The 15,941-nt window shown below is 45.2% G+C and overlaps 1 pseudogene; it reads left to right on the top strand.

The window, feature by feature from the left end:
* The window catches only part of LOC103254558, a 30,774-nt pseudogene extending 18,149 nt beyond the window's left edge, over positions 1–12,625 (top strand).
* Positions 12,626–15,941: the final 3,316 nt, after the last annotated feature.

Here is a 15,941-nt window from a genome sequence, read left to right as displayed (position 1 = left end):
CCCCAAAGAAAATTCTAATTGCACCTTGCTGAGTAAAACAGTGTGGCTGCTCTTGGCCAAAGGTTACTGATCCAGGGAGTTGTTTATCTCAAGAGCTGTGGGATCAACTTCTCAACTCCCTCCTCCTTTTTTAAAAAAAATTTTTTTTAAAGAAGTGGGGTACAATTCAGGTTAGATATACAAATGTTCATTATACAGGTACCTTGCTGATGAGGTGTGCCCCTCTCTCCCCTGGGAGTTTCCCTCAACTTCCAATCCCAGCCCCCTGTCCCTTGGCAGTTTCCCACTACTGCCAATCCCTTTCTTATAGTATTATAATAATTGTTTAAGGTCCACTTATGAGTGAGAACATTTGGTACTCTGTTCTTTCTTTCTGTGATAGATCACTGAGTATGATAGACTAAATCCATCCAAGTAGCTGCAAAGTTCATATGTTTGTCCTTCTTTATGGTTGCCTAATATTCCATTGTGTATATGTACCACATTTTTTAAATCCAGTTCAACTTTGATGGGCAGTATGGTTGGTTCTATTTTTTGCTATTGTGAATAGAGCTGCAACAAACATGCATGTGCAGGTATCTTTACTGTAGAATGACTTGAGTTCCTCAGGATATATTCCCAATAGGGAGATTGCTGGGTCATATGGAAGATCAATTTCTAGTTCTTTCAGAAATCGCCACACTGTCTTCCAAAGAGGTTGTACAAGTTTGCATTCCCACCAGCAGTGTAAAAGTGTTTCTTTTTCTCCGCATCCTCACCAGCATCTGTTGTTATTTGTTTTGTTTTATTTATTTATTTATTTATTTATTTATTTATTTATTTATTTATTTATTTATTTATTGAGTTGGAGTCTCACTCTGTCACCCAGACTGGAGTGCAGTGGCTGCTCCCGGCCACCGCAGCCTCGACCTGCTGGGCTCCGGCAATCCTTCCGCCTCAGTCATCCAAGTAGCTGGAACTACTCAGTCATCCAAGTAGCTGCGCGCTACCACACCTGGCTCATTTTGATTTATTGTAGAGATGAGGTCTCACCAAGTTGCCCAGGCGGGTCTCGAACCCGCAGGCTCAAGCAATCCACTCACCTCAGTCTCCCAAAGGTGCGGGATTACAGGCTGAGCCACCAAGCCCAGCGTTATTTGTTTTATTAATGATGGCCATTCTTACTGGAGTTAGGTGGTATCTCAATGTGGTTTTGATTTACATTTCTCTGATGATTTAGTGAGGCTGAGCATTTTTCATGTATCTGTTGGTTGCTCGTATGTCTTCTTTTGAGAGTGTCTACTCATATCTTTTGCCCACTTTTTAATGGGGTTGTTTGTTTTATTTCTTTTCGGCACATTTGAGTTCCTTGTAGATCCCAGATGTTAGGCCTTTGTTAGTTGGCAAATATTTTTTCCCATTCGGTGGGCTGTCTGCCCACTCTCGTGATGGTTTCTTTGGCTTTGTAGAAGCTTGCCGGTTTGATGAGGTTCCACTTGTCTATCTTATCTCTTATGGTATGGGCACTTGGGGCTTTGATCAGGAATTGGTTGCCAGTTCCAGTTTTCATAAGGATGTCTCCTGCATTTTCTAAGATTCTTATAGTTTGAGGTTTTATGTTTAGGTCTTTGATCCATTTAGAGTTAATTTTTGTGTATGGTGATAAGTAGGGGTCATGTTTCAATCTTCTGCATGTGATCAGCTAGTTTTCCCAGCACCATTTACTGAACAGGTCCTCCTCTCCCCAATGATTGTTGTTGGAGGCTTTGTCAAAGATGAGTTGGTTGAGAAATTAAGGCTTTGATTCTGGAATCTCTATCCTGTTCCATTGATCTGTATGCTTGTTCTTGTACCAATATCAGACTCTTTTGATTATTGTAGACTTACAGTAAAGTTTGAAGTCTGGAAGCGTGACACCTCCTGCTTTGTTTCTTTTGCTAAGGATTGTTTTGGCTATTCTTGGTCATTTAGTAACATGAATTTCTGTATTGTCATTTCCAGGTCTGAGAAGAATGATGTTGGCAATTTCATGAGTATTACATTGAATCTGTTGATTGCCTTTGGTAAGAGAGACATCTTAACAATGTTGATTCTTTCTATTCATGAGCATGAAATATTTTTCCATTTGTTTATGTCTTCTTGGATTTCTTTGAGCAGTGTTTTGTAGTTCTCATTGTAAAGGTCTTTCATTTCTCTGATGAGGAAAATGCCGAGGTATTTCATTGGGGGGGGCTATTGTGAATGGGATTGTGCTTTTTATTTGTTTCTTTGCTCACTTTCAACTCCCTTCTCCTAATGCACACACCACAGTCCAGCGCTGACAGCCTTCCACAATAAGTGACTTGGTTCTAATTATTACTAGAAAAAATGATATCTGGAACTCATTTAGAAATCATTAAAGCTTAAGAGAAGTCGAGTGAGTAAACTATTTACTACACTCTATTGTTGGAGAAAGGGTCTCATTGCTAGGTTGAGTTACACAAAGGGCGTTTCTTATTCCACATAGGGCATTTTTAAAAAATAGCTTCAATATTCCTATGTGCTCTAAGTATTCCTTTTATATGCAAGGTGTAATAGAAGTATCCTCATGAGTCTAGAGAAAGAGAGGGGTTTTTCGAAGATTGAGTTTATGCTGCTGAAAACCAAGGTCCTAGTTATATCTGTAAGAGGAAAGAAGGGAACCTTCCTCTATCATTTTCAGTCCACCCAGAATTTCCAAATAGGTTCTCTCCTTTACTCCCTACTCTCTGCAAGGAAAATGGGAAAGATCTTAAAGATTAGGAAACTTCAACCCATGGAGCTAAAACTCCAAGTCCTTCTGAAATGGCCATGTGCCTGAATTCATTCTGCAACTTCTCATTTTTATTTTTAAAAGTTTTTCAATGTAATGTCCACACAAGTTTACAAAACTAATTGTTACAGTGAAGTAGCCACCACTCCTGTCCTGCTTCCCATAGGAAACCATTTTCAAGTTTTTCTCTTTTTGGTTTTCAGGATGTACACCTTCATATCTCGAAAATAATATTTATATATTGTCATTTTTCTCTAAAAATGTTTATATTTTCATTTACATTATAAATGTAGAGTTTTAGAAGTCAAATAGCTCTTCAATGCCTAAAAGAAAAAGCAGCCCCTTTTTCCACATAATCTACAAGCTCTAGTCCTATTTTCATTCCCAAAAGTGAACATGCTCAACCCTTCCAGTGATTTCTTTAGGGATTCATCTCAAACCACCATTTCTTGATTTTTCAGTTCCAGAAATGATTATGACTCGCTTCTGGGGATGATGTGGATTTGGTCTCTTATATTCTCTTCTTATTTCAGTAGAGTTATTTTCCAATACTTTTTCTGGTCATTACTGTTTTTATACAATTAAGGTGACAAAAATATTATTCAAGGATGTGGCATGTAATATATTATGGTTACACTGATGCTCTTGGTACAAATTTCTACTTTCCCTGGAATTGATGATCATCTTATTTAATTTTTGCTTAATTTTCTACACATTTATCGCAAATTCATTCCCTATTCTCCAGCAGAAATACTCAGATGCATGAAGCACTCTACTCACTTTTAATTTCCCTAGAGGCTTCCTTCCTGGGGGCCTGTGTCCTCCTGGATCCATCTCAGCTTGTTGTTCTCTAGAATTCCTGAAGATCTGCTATGCTCAAATCACCTTTGGAGATATCACATAGATTTTCCCTTTCATCTGTAAGGTGATAAAGCCTCTATTTCTTATAATCATGTCTTTTTCTTTCTTGATTTTCTCCCTTATTTTCCTAGATCATATCCTGTAGTTATTTCCTACAAGGTGATACATGAGAGGTACATTTTCTGAAATTACCTTTGTTCTGCTCTCACACTTAATTGATAGTTTGGCTGGGTATCACATTCCAGGTTTTTAAAAAAATCCCTCATAATTCCTAAGGCATTGTTCTTTGCTTTCCTCTAATCCAGTATTATAGTTGAGAAATCTGATGTGTTCTGATTCCTACTTTTAGCATAACGCTCAATCCTTTTTCTTTTTTGGGAAAGTTTTGAGATTCTCTCATTATCCCCACAGGTCTGACACTTAATGATGTGCCTTGGTACAGACCCTTTTTCATTTGTAGTGCTGACTTCTTAGTAGGTAATTTCAGTTTTGGCCCCCAGTTCTGGGAACCTTTTTTGTAGAATTTTCCCTCCACTTCTTTTTTGTCTGGAGCACTTGCTGGATAGATTCTCTAAGTCTCATATCCTTTCTTTCTTATTGCTCATCTACTCGTCCTTTGGTTCTATTTCAGCAGATTTTTAAAACTTTATCTTTTAATCCTGCTGAAGTTTTAAAAATTATATTTGTTTGGTTTTTAAGCACCTCTTTTGTTTTTTAATAGAATTCTGGATTTATCTTATGGATACTAATCTCCTCATAATTCTTGAGGCTCTAAATTAGCATTTAAGCAGTATTTTTTCTATTCTCTGTAGTTTCCTCTTGTGTTCTATGTTCTGCATTTCATGCTGAGTCCTCCCTTCTAGGTTAGAGGTGTGCTTTACATGCCTGGTGGTCTTTTTTGTCCATTATTATCTATGAATTGGCTGCTAAAAAGTTGACGAGGAGCTCTGTGAATGGATGGGGATTGCAGAGTGTGAGCTCTACTTTTGGATAGTAGAAAAAACATTTTGGTGTTTTTTCTGGATCTGCTTAGCTTTTTCAGAAAAAAAAATTCTCTAATTTATTGCCTATGGAAGGGATTTTTTAATTCTTTTTTTTAAGTTGGAGTCTCACTCTGTCACCCAGGCTGGAGAGCAGTGGTACAATCATGGCTCACTGTAGTTTGGACCTCCTCACTCAGGCAATTTGTCTTCCTCAGCCTCCTTGAGTAGTTGGGACTGCGGGTGTGCACCACTACATCCCCAAATTTTATTCTTTTGTAGAGACAAGGTCTTGCTGTGTTCCCCAGGCTGGTCTCAAATTCCTGGGCTCAAGCAATCCTCCCTTCTCAGTCTTCCAAAGTACTGAGATTACAGGCATGAGCTACCATATGTGGCCAGACTTTTGAACACTTTTGACAAAAATTATATTCCAAAAAAGTATCATGAAACAATATTTACTTTTTTTTACATATAACACATATGTATGCAGGGTCTCACTCTGTTGCCCAGTCTGGAGGGCAATGGCACAATCAGAGCTCACTGTAGTCTTGAGCTCTTGGGCTCGGGCAATCCTCTCTCCTCAGCCTCCTGAGTAATTGGGACTACAGGCGTTTGCCACCATGCCTGGCTGATTTTTTTGTAGAAATGAGATCTCAAACTCCTGTGCTCAAGCAATCTTCCTGCCTCAGCCTCTCAAAATGCTGGGATTATAGGCATGAACCACCAACCCCAGCCCGCTTTAAAATTTTCTACCTAGTCTATTGAATTGTATTTTCTCTAATGTCTGTGATGAACCTTGTGATGCACTGACTAGATACTCTGTGATGAAGGGACTGGTTGACCCAGTGCCCAGGCTGTTCCCATGGGGTGTCTCCCGACAATAAGTCTCTCATCTCCTTCTGGGGCAGGAAGAAGTAGACTGGCTGGTGATTTTCTTTGCCTGGGGCCCAAGTATTTGTTCCAAATATGTTTTCAACTTATCTCAAACTTTGCCCTCGCCCCATTCTCTTCCAAAGCTGGTGATGTCCTTTCTTTTTTCTTTTTTGCTTGGGGGTTCTTACTCTGTTGCCCAGGCTGGAGTACAGTGGTACAATCAGAGTTCACTGCAGCCTGAACTTCCCCAGCTCGGTGATCCTTCCATCTCAGCCTCCCGACTAACTAGAACTATAGGTGCGCTACCACCCCCAGTTAATTTGTTGCTGTTTTGAGAGACAAAGTCTCACTATGTTGCTCAGGCTGGTCTTGAACTCCTGGGCTCAGGCAATCCTCCCACCTGGAACTCCCAAAATGATAGGATTACAGGCATGAGCTGCCACACCCAGCGAATTTTTGGATTTTTTTTTTTTTTTTTTTTGTGGAGACGAGGTCTTGCTATGTTACCGAGCCTGGAATGACACTAAGTCTTGAGTTTCCTTTAGGTTCTTCAAGGTGGAATGTCTCTCTGATCTTCCATTCACCCCACTGCATACACTTTAGACTGTGGCTTCCTCTCAAGCTAGGTCAGTTAGCCTCCTCTGTTCTCTTTCCAACAAATATTTATGAAACATCTCATTACTCATCACTCTGCCCTATTTAGAAGAGAGATATGCCTGTGCTTATTCTGCCATTGTTAGCCAGAAGCCAGGAACTATAAGCTGGTAGCAGTCCTGTCACCGCTGCAGCTCTGGAATAGACCGGAGGTACTTGTTTCTTGCTTTTGCACCCAGCTTGCTCCTTTTTTATATGAGGTGATTTTTATGTGCGGAGCTTTGATTTAGGGGAGGGTATAAAGTTAAATCATATCGAGATCTGCCTTCAAAGTCCTTATGAGCCTGTAAGAGCATTAAGATTGAATATGATATGAGAGGGAGAACATACACAAGAGAGCAGATCAAACTTTGTAGAAATTTACAGAAGAGAGTAGTTATATTCAAAATAAGAGCAACAGACTGGTACATATCAAATGGGATAAAGTTGGCCCTAAAATTTAGTGCCAACAAGAGAGCTCGCCGGTCATGAAGCAAGTTTCCGGTCTTGGATTGCGTGCTACTACATGCCAGGCCTGGTGCTATACCTTGGAGAGATGGAAGAAGAAGAGAAACAGTCCCTGCCTTCCATCGAGGAGGTGACATCAATTATGATATTGACACAGCAAAACAACAAAACGACAAAATACACAAACTCAAAATTAGTTATGCACTCCTTAAAACCCTCTGTCATGCTCCTATTTCTTCTTAAAGATTGGATTCATAACACTGCAGAACAGATCCTGTTCACACCATGTGGCATATGATCTGAGCTCCTTGAAAGGATAAAAATAGTTGCCACGAATGTGAAGAAACTCCAGCAACATCTTTCTAATTCTTTCTACTTTAAGCACTGAGAGGGTTCAGGAATGACTTTAATTGTGGAACATTAGACATAGCAAGATCAGGGTGATTGGAGGAAGACCTTTCTAATGGCAGAGCCTAGCCTCCCTGCCTCCCCACGGGCAGCCCCACAGATTGGGGAGGCCACAGCAGGGCTTGGATGAGAGGGCTGGCCCTTGTTTCCAGTGCTGGCTCTGGAATTGTTCCAGCATAATTCATAGCTGATGAATCTTGTGGTGAGCCTGTTGATTACAGCTACAGCTCTGACACTGTCCTTACAAATAACCATTCCAACAAGCCATGATTGCATCGGTACACCCATTCACTCCAAAATGTGAGTAAAATATTTTAATTTGGACAAAAGATGGGGCATCTGTTTTCACTGAAATAAGTTACAACACTCAGTATGTACACATACACATTTTGGTAGAGTTTTCAAAAATAGAAAACCCAGTTCTTATGTATGAGGAAGTTTTGAAAAAAACATCACTTAAGCATAAAATAGCTGTTTATCAATTACTCATTTGTGGATGAGGCTTGTTATTTACAGAAAAAAAAAAAACCAAAACATAATGGTCACTAGAAAAATTTGCTCTTGCTTTCCCCTGGACCATTCTTGGGCTTTTTATGCTGAGTTGTGGAAGTGTGAACACATCTACCGGGGAGAAGGAGAGAGATGAGTGGGTGGGCTTGTGGGAGAGCAGAAGAGGGGATGGCCCAGTGGGTGGGTGCCAGGGCACCCAGCGGGTGAGGGCGGGGGCTGGGCCACTGAGTCAGGGGGACCAGGAGGGCAGGTGTGTGTGGGTGAGGAGTGTGCGGCGGACAAAGAAGCACCAAACCACCACACATCTGCGTGTGAGCTTCTCAAGGAAGCATTCCACAGGCTGAACAAAAGAGCATTAGAAAGCAACTCATTAGCAACTCTCAAAAGAGGAGATGCAAGGCTTTGCTGCTAATGCCATCTCACAGACAGTTTTGGATTTATAAAATTATGCTTTTCAGAATTATGTTTATGTTTTACAGCCTGATCATTGGAGGTGAAGCTGCCAATGACATTGACAAAGGATGCTTCAGTTTATACATAGTTTTAAAATCATTTCAGAGTTGCCTCTATAAACAAGAGTGGCCTGAGGCAGAGCAGGGAATGGGTTGAAGACTCAAGGTTGAGGTGAACTTAAATTTTCCATCTAAAATAAGCTTTAAAACTCTAGGAAGAAAGGGGTATTTTTCTTTCCTTATCTGTTGGTTAAAGGCATTTATATTGTCTCTTTTACACGTACAAATGAGACTTTTAAAAAATCTGGACCAAGCCGGGCTCTGTGGCTCAGCCTGTAATCCCGCGCCTTTGGGAGGCTGAGGTGAGTGGATTGCCTGAGCCTGCAGGTTTGAGACCCGCCCTGGGCAGTGAGACCTCATCTCTACAATCAATCAAAAAATCAGCCGGGCGTGGTAGCGCATGCCTGTAATTCCAGCTACTTGGAAGCCTGAGGTGGAAGGATCGCCGGAGCCCAGCAGGTGAGGCTGCAGTGGCTGGGAGCAGCCACTGCACTCCAGTCTGGGCGACTGAGTGAGACTCCAACTCAAAAAAAAAAAAAAAATCTGGACCAAGAACAGTGTTTCAGGCCTATAATCCCAGGACTTTGGGAGGCCAAGGAAGGACTACTGGAGACCAGGAGTTTGAGACCCTTCTGGGTAACATAGTGAGAACTTGTCTCTATCAAATAATGATAATAGATCTACATTCAAGTATAAAATTGTAGTATGGACTCATAAAACATACAGATCCTTTTGATATGCTTCAGCATTTTGCAGAATGAATTAACTGGGGCTCAGAGAGCAAAAAAGGACTTGGTGTGGTTGGAGTGTATAATGCCGGATCAATCAATAAATAAACAAACATGGGTGGGATGCAAGGGCACCTGTACTGCCCATGGCAGCCTCATAGGACCAAGGTGATATGGGATGCTTCGAGGCAGAAGCTGGGTGGGCTCAGGACTCCACGGAGAATGAGACATACATGGGCTGGCACAGTGGATGCGAAAGGGCCAGAGCCCCACTCTCTTGTGTGCCACTGTACACATCCGTGGACAGAGGGGAGGAGACGGGACCCTGCCCCACCATGTGATAGGGGAGCTTCCCTGCTGAGAAGACCAGAGCCCAGCTAAGGAGTCCACATCCCGTTTCTAAGGGTCTCAGTCTACGTTTTCTTTCTGAGCTCATTCAGATCTGCTGAGCTTGCTACTTGCTAAACTACGAAGGAGGGAAAGAACTGGTTGGATTTTCTCTTTTCAGTCAGCTAAGTAATCCTAAATCAAAGATTTCTTGTTCTTCTCTTTTACCAAAGTCTTTTGATTACCCCTTTGAAACTAGCTTTTCATGCAAATATTTTCTGTGTATTGAGAACATTCAGCCAAGGGCAAGATGAGATCATTTGGCAACAGTAACTATACAGGCAAATAAAAACTAAGATTCTCTTAATTACAAAAAGAAAAAGATGTTGGTAGCCTCTGAGAGTATTCCAGGAGTCACTAAAATAGAAAATCAACCTACCCACAATACAATTAGTTGACTGGACTTACTTATTACAAAGTTAGCTATGATATTAATTGCAATACTGCTATTTTTGGAACTTATTTTACAGAATATAATAAACTCTTTGTATTTGATTTTTAAATAGATATTTATGATGTTATGGGTTGAATTATGCTCCCCCCACAATGTCAAATGCTGAAATCTACACCCTCACTACCAGTGACTGGAACTGTATTTGGCAATGGCACTTTTATAGAGGTAATTAAGGTAAAATGAGGTCATTTGGCCTCAATCCAAAGTAACTGGTCTCCTTATAAGAGGCCTTTAGGACACAGACTCACATAGAAAAAGACCATGTGGGGGACCAGGCACGATGGCCCACACCTGTAATCCCAGCACTTTGAAAGGCCAAGGTGGGAGAGTTGCTTGAGCCCAGGAGTTCGAGACCAACCTGAACTACACAGTGAGACCTCGTCTCTACAAAAAGTACAAAAATTATCAGGGCATGATGGCATGTGCCTGTAGTCCCAAATACTTGGAAGGATTGCTTGAGCCAAGGAGGCTCAGGCTACAGTGATCTGGGATTGTGCCACTGCACTCTAGCCTGGGCGACAGGGAAGGAAGGAAGGAAAGGAAGAAGGGAGGGAGGGAACATGTGGAGCCGGAGAGAGAAGATGAGCTGATAAAACAGATCTCAGAAGAAACCCACTCTACTGACAACACCTTGATCTTGGACGTCTAGACTCTGGAACTGTGGGATAATAAACTTCTGCTGTGTAAGCCACCCCATCTGCAGTCTTCTGTTCTGAACTTTTGCCCCTGGGTGTTCTCTGTCTGAGCGGTCTTATGGTCCAGGACAGGGGTTTTTCGTTCCTGCTTCTTGAGTCTTCTAAGGCAGATGCTTAGAGAAGAAAGTTCTGTTTGAAATGAATTATTCTAGAAGAGCAGGGGGAAGATCACCATAGAATGGCTCGTCCTGAGAAAAGGAGAGAGCACTCGGCCCCAGGAAAAGGAGTGGGTGGGCTTCTGGGATGAGGCGAAGGCAGTGATGGGCCTAGGAACCTACCCTCTTCCTGCTGCTCAAGATCTCTTCCAACAGTCCAGGAAGAAGCATTAAGTTGCTTGAGTACAACTCTGCTTCATTTGAAATATTAAGGCCGTATATAAGTTATCTGAGTAACTCAAAACATAAATGATTTTGATTTCTGATTATTTATTTATTTTTATGTAGAGACGAAGTCTTGCTATGTGGCCCAGGCTGGTTTCAAACTCATGGCCTCAAGCGATCTTTCCACCGGTCTCCCAAAGTGCTGGGATTACAGGGCTGAGCCACCACATCTGGCCCCTGATATTTTAGAAACACTAAACTAGGCCCTGGCTGTGGCCCCCAGCTTCAGAGGAGTCCGAGGTGCAGCTGCTGCGCCGGGGCCTGAGCAGTTGCCTCCTCTGCCACCCAAGGACCTGGAGCGCCCCGCTCAGTTGTAGACCCATGTGCTTTGCAGGCTGTGCTGGGTTCAGAGCCATGCCACTCTGTGGGTGAAGCCCGAGGCAGCAATGGAGCCCCTGTTACAGCAACAGCAGCCACCGCTTCTGGTGCCCCTGCAGATGGAGGCCAGAGAGAAGCAGGGACAGCAGACGAGAGAAGTCCCATTCTTGTACACCCAGAAGCTGGTCACACAGCTGACGCTCTTTTCTGCCCCACCTAGGAGGCCTTCTGGAGCCCTGCTGTGGGTCCCTTGGCCAGAGTTCCACCGGTCACAACAGTGGCTCGAGTTTTTGAATGGGGCAGTGTGAATTCAGAAGGAGAAGGAAACTTGGAAGATGGGGATGCAGATGATGACATTGCAGAGGTGGCTGAAAAGAAACCAGGCTGCTTCCAAATATTTCATGTGCAGAAAGTAGCACCCCGTGTCCAATGTACTTCCAGCACCAGGGCTCCCACCACACAGACAGCAAGTGAAAGATGACCATACCAAAGATGCTACCAAGGCCCCACCTTCGGTCTCCATGGCAGGGCAACTGAGCTGGAATCTGGACGAGCAGCTCAAGCAGAATGTGGTTTGGCCTGGAGTGATGACACGGAAGGAGGCTGGGGAAGAGAGATCTCTTGAGATTTTGCCAAGTTATATGAACTCGACAGTGATCCTGAAAGGAAAGAGTTTCTGGATGAGCTCTTCATCTTCATGCAGAAGAGGGGGACCCCCATCAACCGAATTCCTACCATGGCCTAGCGAATCCTGGACCTGTACATGCTGTACAAGCTGGTGACCGAGAAGGGGGCCCTGGTGGAGATCATCAACAAGAATATCCGGAGGGAGATCACCAAGAGCCTAACCCTCCCCACGACCATCACCAAGGCTGCCTTCACCTTCAGGACTCAGGACAGGAAGTATCTGTACGCCTACCAGTGTGAGAAGAAAGCCCTGAGCTCCGCCAAGCTCCAGGCAGCCACGGACAGCACAGCAACCGGTGGGAGGCCCAGCTACAGCTCCTCCCTCCTCAACTACTCACCGCTGCTGTTCCTGCCGCCGCTCGGGCTCCCGCCCTTCTCTCCCCACCCAAGATCTGCTTCCCCACCCTCAGGCTTGGCTCTGGCAGTAGCACCAATACCGGTAGCCCTCGGACACCCCCGGCAACCCCTCTCGGGAAAGGTGATGGACTCCCAGTGACAACAGTGCCTGTGCCCCACCGCCTGACTGTGTCCGTGACCTTGGTAGGCCAGCAGGCCGGGACCCGGACCACCACACTGGAGCAGCTGCGGGAGCGGCTAGAATCTGGGGAGCCTCCCGAGAGGAAGACGTGGAGGCTGTCGGAGGAGGAGCAGCACCTGGTGCGCAGGCCTTGCAGCGCAGCTTCTTCAGCATGGCGCCAGCTGCCCGTGAAGATCAGGATCAACGGCAGGGAAGACAGAGCAGAGGCCTCAGCTGCTGTGCTGAACCTGATCGTGAGCAGCTTTGGGAGCATCAACATGTCCGTGGACATCGACGGCACCACCTGTGCAGGGTGCTGTTTGCGCAGAAGTCGGTGGTCCACCGGTGGTCCACCTCCTGAGGCTCAGCTCTCTCACTGCTCACCAAGTCCTGCCTCATCCCGGGGCACCCAGCACAGAGCCCTCCACCAGCTAGTCCCTCTGACGGGCAGGACCCAGCCTCCACTCCCCACTCTCCCGCCAAGAGCCGAGGAAGTTGATGCACAGAATTTACCTCGTCTCATGGAGGCCTCGTCGCACACCTTCTGACCAGACATGGAGAGTTGAATGTGTCCATCTGTCCAGGCTCCATTCAGGTCCTGCGGTACTCCGGAGGCGGGGAGAGGCTGGAGGGGCAAGACGGGCAGCGTTGCCCCATCAGGGATTGTGCTGGAGCACTGAGTGGGAGGCTGTGGGCGTCCAGCTTCCTCCAGGGTTCCCGGCCCCTCCCATCCCCGGCACAGTGTATCGACAATCTGCCAGCCGTCACAGGGCTGGAGGCCCTCCATCCCTTCCCCTTTATTTTTTATTTTTTATTTTTTTTGAGTCGGAATCTCACTCGGTCGCCCAGACTGGAGTGCAGTGGCCGCTCCCGGCCACCGCAGCCTCGACCTGCTGGGCCCCGGCGATCCTTCCGCCTCAGCCTTCCGAGTAGCCAGAATTACAGGCATGCGCTACCACGCCCGGCTGATTTTTTGATTTATTGTAGAGATGAGGTCTCGCTGCCCAGGCGGGTCTCGAACCCGCGGGCTCCGGCAATTCACTCCCCTCAGCCTCCCAAAGGCGCGGGATTACAGGCTGAGCCACCGAGCCTGGCTTCCCCCTTTAATTTATTTCCCTGCCCTTCTGCCATGACCCCCGAGTCACCGGTCTTTTCCCCTGCTCAATACCCCCATTTTTAAGTCCCAGGTGGGACTGCCAACAGCCAAGCGCGTGCTTCATGGCCCTTCTGCTGAGCTTGGTGTGTGTGGGTCCCCCAGCCCACCCTACCTACCGATTGGGTCCCAGGGTCTGAGCCCCCCAAATTCAGGTCTTGAGTCAGTCCTCAGGGTCCCATATTCCCCTTTTATTTGTCCCAAAAAGGAACACGTGAGGTCAGTCTTCAGTCCCAGAGCACAGAGGCGTCTGCTGAGGGGGAGGCAGAGCCTCAGGGCTGCCCGAGCCCTGGCCTCCATTTCACGTGGACTCTGTTCTGATGACCCTTGGCCTCACGCTCCCCACTAGCCCTAGTCGGCCAGCTCTCCCAAGAACAGCCCGTGTGTCCCTTGCGCCCCTTCTTCTTTTGGGGCTGTCTCAGCCTCACCATCCCCCAACATGCCTATGTCAGGTCATTGAAATACCTCAGATTGGTAACTGTTGATTTTCTCTTCTTCAGGAAGTATTTTCATCTCTGAACTCTGTTTCGCTGAAAAAAAAAGGAAATACTAAACTAATGGTATTGTACCAACAAATACAGTATTATGGTACCTCCAAATAGACTGGGATATAAAAACTGATATTTGTATTTCTAATTCTACCCAGAACTCAGCCCATGAAAGTTTACAGTCTACAGGATAAAATCAAGGCAGCTAAACTTCCTACACACTTTAGAGATCACATGTGAATGAACCGAATTCATAATAAATCTTTGGCACTGTTGAACAGGGGACAATTTAACATGCTGTTTTGTCAGAAGTGAAACTCCTTGTCCAGCATAGGCTTTCAATAAATATTCATTGACGTAAAGAGAAGATGTCACCGAAAATTGAGTGGCAAGTTTGTCCAGAAGTTCAACGAGTTAGTCGAGATGTTCAGCATGTGTTTACAAAAAGATGCTTTGCAATGGTTGAGGCAAACATCCCACTTTCTTTCATTTTGGAGTCTGTATACTTTTGGTAGAATTTGAATGTTTTTCCCCTCCAAATCTCAGGTTGAAATGTGATCCCCAGTATTGGAGGAGGGCCTGGTGAAGGGTGCTGAGGTCAGGGTGCGGAATCCCTTTGAATTGCTTGGTGCCTTTCTGGCAGTGGTGAGTGAGTTCTCGCTCTGTTAGTTCAGGTGACAGCTGGCTGTCTAAAAGCACCTGGCACCTCCTCCTCTCTCTCTTGCTTCCCTTCTCGCCATATGATATGCCCGCTCCCTCTCTGCCTTCTGCCATGACTGAGGCCTCGCCAGAAACCCAGCAGATGCTGGTGCCATGCAGAACCGTGAACCAGAATAAACCTCTTTCCTTTATAAATGACGTAGCCCCAGGTATTCTTTTACAGGAGTGCAAAAGGGACTGATATGATACTGCTAAAGTATAATTTCCAAGAAGATAAAATGACCTACTTGCAAGTAGAAATGAATATGCATAAAAATTGTATTCCACACACTGAAAATAAGCGAAGAATATGCTAAAACCAGCTCCATGAGCATTGAGAAGTCACTTATACAGGCAGTTTAGTAAAGGGAAGAAGTGTGAGCCAGGGTGGCTGCCAGCCTATAGGCCGCTGCCTTCATGGCTGCTTCTACCTACTGCTTCTGACCCACTGAGGCCTTCCTGTCCCAGCAATAGGACCTGCTTGACTCTTACCTTAGATCTTAAATCAGCACTCACTCTAGTCCGGACAAACGGGAGCAGTTCCCCTCCGAAGGCTCCAGAAGTCAGGAATTGGGTCACCCGGCCTCTCCTTCTGCCCTGGACTTGTGCATCCATACTTCCAAATGGCCTCTGTGTCAGGGCCTGTGTCTAGTGCATATATTAGACACCAGAACTGGTACCTGCCTTGGCCCCTTTCCCTCTATCACAGGCTTGGAGACCTGGCTAGAACTGTCACCCCTTGGGATAGAACTCCTGTCTCACTCACTCCATCCATCCTTGTGTTCAGAAACTGTCAACCTGCCTCTGAATCCCAGAGCAAAACTTGCAATTTGGCAGTGACTGACAAGAGTTCCTGGACCTTCTGTCAGGGCTCCAGGTACCTCTCTCCACCCACCTCCCAGAACTTACCTGTAATTTTTATTTTTATTTTTTGAGACAAGGCCATACTCTATTGCCCGGGCTGGAGTGCAGTGGCACAATCTCAGCTCACTGCAGCCTCGAAATCCTAGGCTAAAACGATCCTCTTCCTTTAACCTCCTGAGGAGCTGGGACTATAGGTATGTGCCACCATACCCAGCTAATTTTTTTTTTTTTTTTTTTGAGAGATGAGGTCCTGTATTTTTGCTCAAACTGGTCTTAAACCCTTGACCTCAAGTGATCCTCCTGCCTTGGTCTCCCAAAGTGCTGGGATTGCAGGCATGAGCCACCATACCCAGCCCAATACTGTTATCTTTTATGACTTTTCCCTTGACAAATGCTTGCCTCAACCACCGCCTCTTTTTGCTGTTAACTTTCAGGAGATAATATCCACCTATCTGCTGATCTCATCTTCCTAGACCTTCCTCCAGTATTGGACATTGCTGACTGATCTCCCTGGATGCATCCTCTTCCTTGGTGTCTGTGACAATCTTCTCCTGGT

Source organism: Carlito syrichta, unplaced genomic scaffold (genome assembly GCF_000164805.1).
Source record: "Carlito syrichta isolate Samal-C Ts95f unplaced genomic scaffold, Tarsius_syrichta-2.0.1 Scaffold71390, whole genome shotgun sequence".
Lineage (NCBI taxonomy): Eukaryota > Metazoa > Chordata > Mammalia > Primates > Tarsiidae > Carlito > Carlito syrichta.
Note: the sequence above shows the minus strand (reverse complement) of the source record. Positions and strands in the feature narration are given on the sequence as shown.